The 7,973-nt window shown below is 42.1% G+C and overlaps 1 long non-coding RNA gene across 1 annotated transcript; it reads left to right on the top strand.

Moving 5' to 3' along the window:
- Positions 1 to 651: 651 nt before the first annotated feature.
- LOC136440052 (uncharacterized) lies at positions 652 to 4,133 on the top strand. The gene is made up of 4 exons (XR_010756615.1): positions 652 to 1,267; positions 1,696 to 1,839; positions 2,103 to 2,208; positions 2,935 to 4,133. It is a non-coding gene; the product is annotated as an uncharacterized lncRNA (long non-coding RNA).
- Positions 4,134 to 7,973: the final 3,840 nt, after the last annotated feature.

Here is a 7,973-nt window from a genome sequence, read left to right as displayed (position 1 = left end):
ACAGCTTAGTCTGCAAGCCAAGTTTATCCCTCAAAACATATGCATGAAATAGCGTTTCATAGGGTAAAGATTTCACTATTTTCTCGGGGCGCATGCCCTCGGACCGGCCTCGGATTATTACACCTCCGTTGAAAAATGAATCGGGAGGGAAAACAAAATCTAGCTTTAACCCTTGTGTACTTTTTTTTTTACTTTGAACCCAAAATTTTCCCCTCAAAGTGCAGGAAAGGGCGTTTGACTTTGAGCAGGTCAAGATTTCACAGTTTTCCCGGAGAAGTATTCTCCTGGACTCACCAAGAATCGCCGCGCCTCCGACTAAATGTCGAGCGGGAGGGCGTGGCGCATGAAACCCTTGCGTATTATTTTCACATATAGAAATGTCATCAAACATGGCTTTAGTCTACCAGCAAAATTGGGCACTCAAAATCAAGGAAATAGCGTTTTAGAGGGTCAAGATTTAAACATTTTCCCCAGGGAGATGTCTTCGGCGCTCAACGTGGTCATACCGTCAGCAATAATTTGCCCCTGGTACTACCCTCCCATACGACATTTCCTGCCGTCATCACGGCTACTTATCATTAGTTATACCGTCTTGTGTGGTTATAAACAGATTCATCGTCAATTAGTAGTTTTGACGCAGAACTAGATAGTTCTGCGTCAAAAAGTGTAACAGTCGGTTGGAAAGCCTCATGATTCAACGTAATTCGTAATCAGCTCTGAGAATTTAACGTAATTCGTAATCGGCGGCGAAAATTTTGCGTCATTTGTAATCACTACCCCCACGTGCCCCATGCAGGCCCTCTTGTAGCGCAGATGACCAATCGGGTAAAAGACTCATTTAAGTGAGCTTTAATTTCATTAGACAGGTGACCAATCCGGGTGAAAGACATCACCAAAGACAACCAATAGGGAGATACAAAAAGTGCATTTTTTCAACCAATCACAAGCCAACTTGCCACACCAATCACAAGCCTGGGTACTTTTCAAATGCATGTTTCCCAACTGTAGAGTTTAATTCGCGGCCAGCCTTAGCTTGGAAACGGCTGCGATGTCTCTTCCTCTCGAGACCGTCCAGTGCTGCCCACCGGGCGATGATAGCGCAGTCCGCCTCGGGACTGGCCCCACGCCTCCCCGTAACTGTTCGTCCATGGCTTGCGGTCCTTCCAGCCGCGGCTACTCGGCCATGGATGAACGGGGTCAGTCCCACATCTACAAGTTGTAGATTGCCTTTATGGCGGGTCTTCCAGCGCGGCCATGACATCCGACAGTAAGTTTAAACTTTACTGTATATTTTTGAGACCGCAGGCTCAGTGCTTTAAATTGTCTAAGCTGTGTTCGTTAGCGTCTCATTGAAGCCGTGTTGGTAAAATTCATAAACAATATTTGAAAAGGTTCTGTGATTGCCAACAAAATTCAAATTTTCAACTGTAAAGATGTCTGTTCAACTGTCTTTGTTCAACCGTCTTCGTTCAACCGTCATTGTTCAACTGTCTTTTTTCGTAGGAAATTATGATCCATTTGTTTCACCAATGCTTTTGCAGAAAGAAAAAAGAGGATCGCACTTACATGGTAACAGGAACTTATTTGTTGGTTGGTACATATGGTGATTACATGCACTTTTATCTTTTTATCAGAAGTATCCAGTATTATAACTGTCACATTCTCACTCTCCATTGTCTTTTGTGTCTGTTGCAGCAATGGCGTGGGGGCACCCATTGACTTATATGTCTGGACCGTGCAAGAACCTGGGCAGCAACACTGAAGGTTCTTTGCGACAACATCCAGGGCATCACTTAGCCCAGGAGTCTTCAAGAGAATGGGTGTACCACATTTGACAAGGTGAGAATTATCTGTGCTGTATAATTGTTTGACAGCAGGCTCTGCTTAGCATTAGTTAATGGTGATAGGATTCATTATGAAAATGGATCTGTAATTTGGCACATGGTTTGTGCATTGGCACTGGCATGGTCCACAGTTACATCTTGTATTTTAATTTTTGGTCATGCACAAATTTTGTCAGGTGTCAAGTGACTCAAGTCTTTATCATATGTCACATTCCCAATACCATTGGACAGCCGTTGAGCCTTTTGTGTTTGTTGCAGCTGATGTCTATGTGTACACCTGAGCTGAGTGAGTGAGTGGCCCTGCTGCAGAAGTTGAACGGATTGAAGAAGATGAGGGGACTGTTGACTGGATTAACACGGTACTGTGAGTAGAATCTGTACAACTTACTCCAACTTGAGTCGATGACCGTGACATAACTTTTTTAGTCTCTACCAGACTAACTACGCCAGGGTTTCATTTGCAGGCTCCATTAGTCTGTCATATGTTGGTAAGAAGAAAGGCAATAAAATTAATCTGGCCATTTTCTGAACAAAGGCAGTAGCTTTGGCGTTGAGATCATTAGGCCATAAATCAATTAGGGTGCGACCAGCAGACTGCAGCTTTTTCAGTTACTCTGAGCAGACTAACTATTCTAAGCGATTTTCTGGCCCTTTACCTACCTACCTACCTAGTCCCTTGACCTCCGGGTCGTTGGGGGGACAAGGTAGCAGTGAAGATGGAGATCTGGCCCTTTAAAACTCACCAAAAACGTATAAAAAATCTTGTTAAACTACAGTTAATAGTAGAAAAATTGTCTATCGCTGATCACGGTCTCGCCATGTGGTTTGGGTGCCATTTTGAAAAGTTCATCTTTGAACTGAGTTTACCCAAGCCAGTTCCACCAATTTTGACTGGTCAAGTCCTGATTGCCAACAGTTTGACCTGAGTTTTAGATATCTTTCAACTTCTGCATGACTTCGGTCCCCATTTCCACTCCTGGCAGAACAGAAAGCATCCTAGTGCCTTCGTAGTGTTTGGAGTTGAACAAAGCGAGAGGTTTGGTGGCTGTTTTGTTCTAATTCCTTTGTGTGTTTGACTCTCTTGTTACAGCTAAAAGAAGCTTGGAAGCAGACATCTCTAAGTACTTTACCGAGAGGTCGTCATCCAACGCCAAGTACGCCATCTCCACGGTGACATCCAGAAAGACCGGTGCTCATGTGTACGCCCTGCCAGAGGACCTGGAATTGTTAAGTGTTTGCATCGTTATCTAGGGAAACAGTTCGAAGTGCAAAATGTTTCCACAGAATTGGGCTGGGACTGACTTATCATTGGCGTGATGGGAAGTCAATCATTTGTGATGTTGCATTCATAGCTTTAACTGAACGTACGATTCCCTCTGTATACCCGAGGCGTTGTTGGCAGGGCAAGTCACAATCTCTTGGTTGGTTGTAGAGTACTTGACGTGTTTTGTTGACATCCTGAGTGATGTTGTTGGTAGGGGGTTGGGGCATTTTGTGAGTGGTGACTACTTTTGCATGCAGGACTTCAAACTGTTTCTGTGGTGTACAATCTCGGTGTGTGATTGGTTTAGTTTCTGTGGCTGTGTCGATGGCAGAGATTGTTAACGGAGTGGTTGTGAAGTTCAGTGTTTCAGAGAACGGCGATTTTCCTGGTCCTGTTAGCTTATGACTGCTTGGAATCTTCTACCATCTGTTGTCCTTTCTGTTTATGTGGTGGTGAGTGGGTCGTCGGGAACCTAGACCACGACATAATTTGCCTTGTGTCATATCTTGGAGTCCCGACCCAAGACAATGACACAGGGCCAGAAAGGAAGGCAGGTGGTTGGAGAGCCTGAGTCGTTATGAGCTAACAGAACTAGGAAAATCCCTGTTCTCTGAAACACTGAATTTTGCAGTCACTCCGAGAGCAATTCCGGCTATCGGCATTGTTACAGATACTGAATCTGCCATGGCATTGGGTTTGTGTACCACAGAGATAGGCTGAAGCCCTGTGTGTAGAAGTAGCTATTGCTTTTAAATGTCCTAACTCTCCACTAGCAATTACTCAGGGTGTAATCAAAATGTGCTCAACACCTTACCATCCATCAAGAGATCATGATTTTCTCCGCTGATGATGTTTCAGGTAGACAGGGGATTTTGTACATTTCTAGGTTGAACCTAGAACTGAAATGACAATCACAAATCTTAACTTCCTGCTACGCCCCAGCGGTCTATATATGAGGTCTTTGTTGATGACCTGTTATAGAATGCAAAGTGTACACTTTTACAACAATCATGTATACAAATGCCATGTACAGTAGACTCCGCTTAACTGCACCACGCATTTGCCAGCGTTTTTGGTGCAATTATCCGGCTGGTGCAATTATGCGAAATGTCCAGCTGGACCGTACCACCATGGGCGGGGCGGTTTATTGTAAGTCAGAAACACTAGCACAAAGAAAATGGACGAAATTATGCAGTTATTAACTTTATTTACGTATTCAAGGACATGTTCTGTACAAAAATCTTGTAAAGTTTAACATGATACTGTACAGATTAAAATTAACATTTCTTTTGCTTCCTCACAGATGTTTAAATCAGTAGCTAGGTACTGTACACGTGTAGAAAGAGAAAATATGCTTGATTCACACAGCAAAGAAAACAACTCCGACTGTAACGTTATGTCTAGAATAATGACTTTGGTCTCACAATTTGTTAGTTTAAATGGCGGTAGGTATGACTAAGACAAACTTGACACCGTATCTACAACTTGAGTCAACAAATTACATCGAAAGTTTCACACTTGTGTTGGTGAATGCGCAAACAAAGGATAAAAATGCGCCGATAGCGTAAAAGCACAAGGACGATCTAATCTAACAAACACAACTCCGCCTGTACTGTATTTCTAAAAATGATGACTTTGGTGACATAGGTCTGACAATTCTAAGTTAAGATAGCGGTATGTTTGGCAGAGATTACCTTCTTAATTACAACTTGTGTCCAGGAATTACACTGAAAAACTCCGTCGTCAAAATTCCAAATAAGGTACAAAATGTACAGTGTATCTAGTGGGCAGATATGGTTAGATGACTCAGATCAAGGACAGATCATTCTCCTTATACAGTAGCAGAGCCTAACCCGCGTATACCTCTTTCCGGTGAATGCAGGAAGTTTCTAGGACGCGGATTCAGCCAGATGATCACGTTAGCACCGCACCGCCAAAAGCGACTGTTATGTCCGCCTACACGTCTGTAGCCCTTGCCGAGCCTCTATTGTTTCCGACTAGATGTACGTAAAGACGCCGGTCTTTTATTATCGGCAGCAGTATGTAGCGCTGCCGCAAACCTCAAACCACCGACAACACCCCATGCCATCCTTAACGCGAAATCAAATCCACGCGAACTTGAATGCATTCACAGTAATAAGATAGTAGTACAGGTAGCTACGTAGAGACCAATCTTTATTGAGTGCAGCATGCTGTCTGCCAAAGCGCAATGCCGCCTTTGGTAGGCGTGCGTCTCTTGATGGTGCCGACACGCCCTGGACCCGCCCGGGACCTCCCATACGATTCCTATCAACGTGACTGTCAATGGAGACCGCCTTCTTTTGTTACTCAAAAACAGTTTTAAACATATTGGCGGTATTGCGCCTTTACACAGGCAGGTATCGGCTCATTTGTACCACGTTTGCCGATTTTTAGCGCACCTTTTTAGTTAACTTTTTGAGGATTTTTGAAAAAAATTGGTGCAGTTATCCGAAATTAGTGACAATGCGCGGTGCAGTTATGCGGAGTCACTAACAATGCAGTGAATGGGAACCGGTTTGGGATTTTGGGATTTGGTGCAATTAAACGGAAGGTGCGTTTATCCGAGGTGCAATTAAGTGGCTTCTACTGTACTATGTTATGCTAGGGTCACAATTCCAAAGCTTGCGGGAAAAAGAAATACGATATAAAAGACAGCAAAACACACAAAACTTTTTTAAAAAGTACTCCTTTAATTGTGTATATTCTTGATAGGCATTTTTCATTCTTTGCCTGGCCAGGCCCCGACTTGGAAATGTGACCCTACTCCCTAGCATTAGAGATATATGTAGTTAAGCTAAGCTAATAGTTAGCATTAGTTAGCATTTTAAGCTAATATAGTTTTCCATTTTAGTTAAGTTAGCTAAAAATGCTCACTAAGATAAAAAAATAGCTAAGCTAAAAATGCTTAGCTTTTTTTATCTTGGTGAGCATTTCTAGCTTAGCATTTAATTAGTTTAGTTAGTTGATATTTGGCAATTTCATTTTTTTTTTTCAACGCTCAGCATTTTTAGCTGAGTCATGAACCACTATTCTCCAAGCAGAGGTTCGGCTTGGCAACATAAAGTAAATGGGACAAAAAAAGGAAGTCCGCTAGAGACGCCTAAAACCGCGTCAAAAAACAGCCGGAGCCAATCTTTTGCTTGGAGAATAATGAGCATCTATACCATGTATTATGTTATGCTAGGCTAGGGTCACAATTCCAAAGCAAAACACACAAACTTTTTTAAAGTACTCCTTTAAATTATGTATATTCTTGATAAGGCGCCTATCAAGAAGATACATAATAATGCCGGCATTTTTCATTCTTTGTTTTCAAACAGCCTGGTTGGCTTAGAAATGTGACCCTACTCCCTAGCATTAGAGATATATGTAGTTAAGGGGCCTTAAGTTAAGCTTATAATGTGTTAGGTAGGGTCAAGTTTAATTTTTGATTTTCTAATTTTTGTAACTTTTTCCTTTTCTGCATTTTTCAAAATTTAGTGGATGTTGATGATACCCGTGTATGGTACAGACTAGGTAGTTTGTAGCCTTCTAAGTCCTATTGAATTTTGGCGAAGGCTGATGTTGGAACACACACACGCACACACTACACACAAACTGACAAACTAACGCACACACACACAGACTCAAACACACTAATCCAAACACTATCTGACAGATGCCTTAGCCTTAAGCCGCAAAACAACTTTCAAAAACAATCCAAAAAGTTTCCTCTGTACCATGCATTGACTTATCAGCATTTACTGCATTTTAACTTAGCATCTTTAGCTTAGCTTTTTTTTAGCTTAGTCACGAGGCACTATTCTCCAAGCAGAGGTTCAGCCTGGCAACATAAGTAAACGGGACACACAAAAAAAGTCCGATAGAGACGCCTAAAACCGCGTCAAAAAACAGCCAGGGCCGAACTTTTGCTTGAAGAATAATGAGCCACTGTCACACTTAATGACAGATGTTAATTTAGCTTTCATTTTTAGTTAACTAAAAATGCTAACTAATGCTAATTTAAGTTAGCATCTGTCAGCATTTTTAGCTTAGCTTTTTCTAGCTTAGTTAATATTTGGCATTTTACCTTTTTTTTTTTTCAATGCTCAGCATTTTTAGCTGAGTCACGAGCCACTATTCTCCAAGCAGAGGTTCGGCTTGGCAACATGAAGTACATGTAAACGGGACAAAAAAAGAAAGTCCCAATCGCAACGCCTAAAACCGTGTCATAAAACAGCCGGAGCCAAATTTTTGCTTGGAGAGTAATGACCCGCTGCCATACTCAATGAATGTTTACAACAGGGAGTGTGTTTATAAGATAAGCATGTCCTTTGTTGTTATACATTCTTTGCAAAAAGGTGTTGTTCACACTTAGCCTTGTAATCAATAGGTTTTAAGTACTATTTGTACCTTTTTGTAACACATTGTACACTTTGCATTCCTCCGTTTTGTGAAGAGCTGTTATCAAATAAACAGTTTAAAACCAGGTGTGTAGTTTATATTTCACATTAGATTGTCAGGAAAATTGATGCTTTCTCCCTCCCCACCCACAAATTTGCATCAAATGGATGTTCCCTCCCCACATCCTCACTGACGTGAAATGGAGTCTCCTGACCTAAAATGCATGATCCCTCTCCCGTTCTTTTAAGTCCATGTAAAATGGATGTTCCCTCTCTTCCTTTTCAAACCCTTAACCCATGTGAAATGGATGGTCTCTTTACTTTCCCAGAAACTCAACCCCACTTTGGTAGTGCCCCCTTTTCCCAGCCCCATGTAAAGTGGATGTTCCCTCCTCTTTATAGATCGTTAGCCCCTAGTGAAATGGATCGTCCCTCCCTTTAAAGACACGCAACCCCATGCTC

The sequence above is a fragment of the Branchiostoma lanceolatum genome, chromosome 8, assembly GCF_035083965.1.
Source record: "Branchiostoma lanceolatum isolate klBraLanc5 chromosome 8, klBraLanc5.hap2, whole genome shotgun sequence".
Taxonomy (NCBI): domain Eukaryota; kingdom Metazoa; phylum Chordata; class Leptocardii; order Amphioxiformes; family Branchiostomatidae; genus Branchiostoma; species Branchiostoma lanceolatum.
Note: the sequence above shows the minus strand (reverse complement) of the source record. Positions and strands in the feature narration are given on the sequence as shown.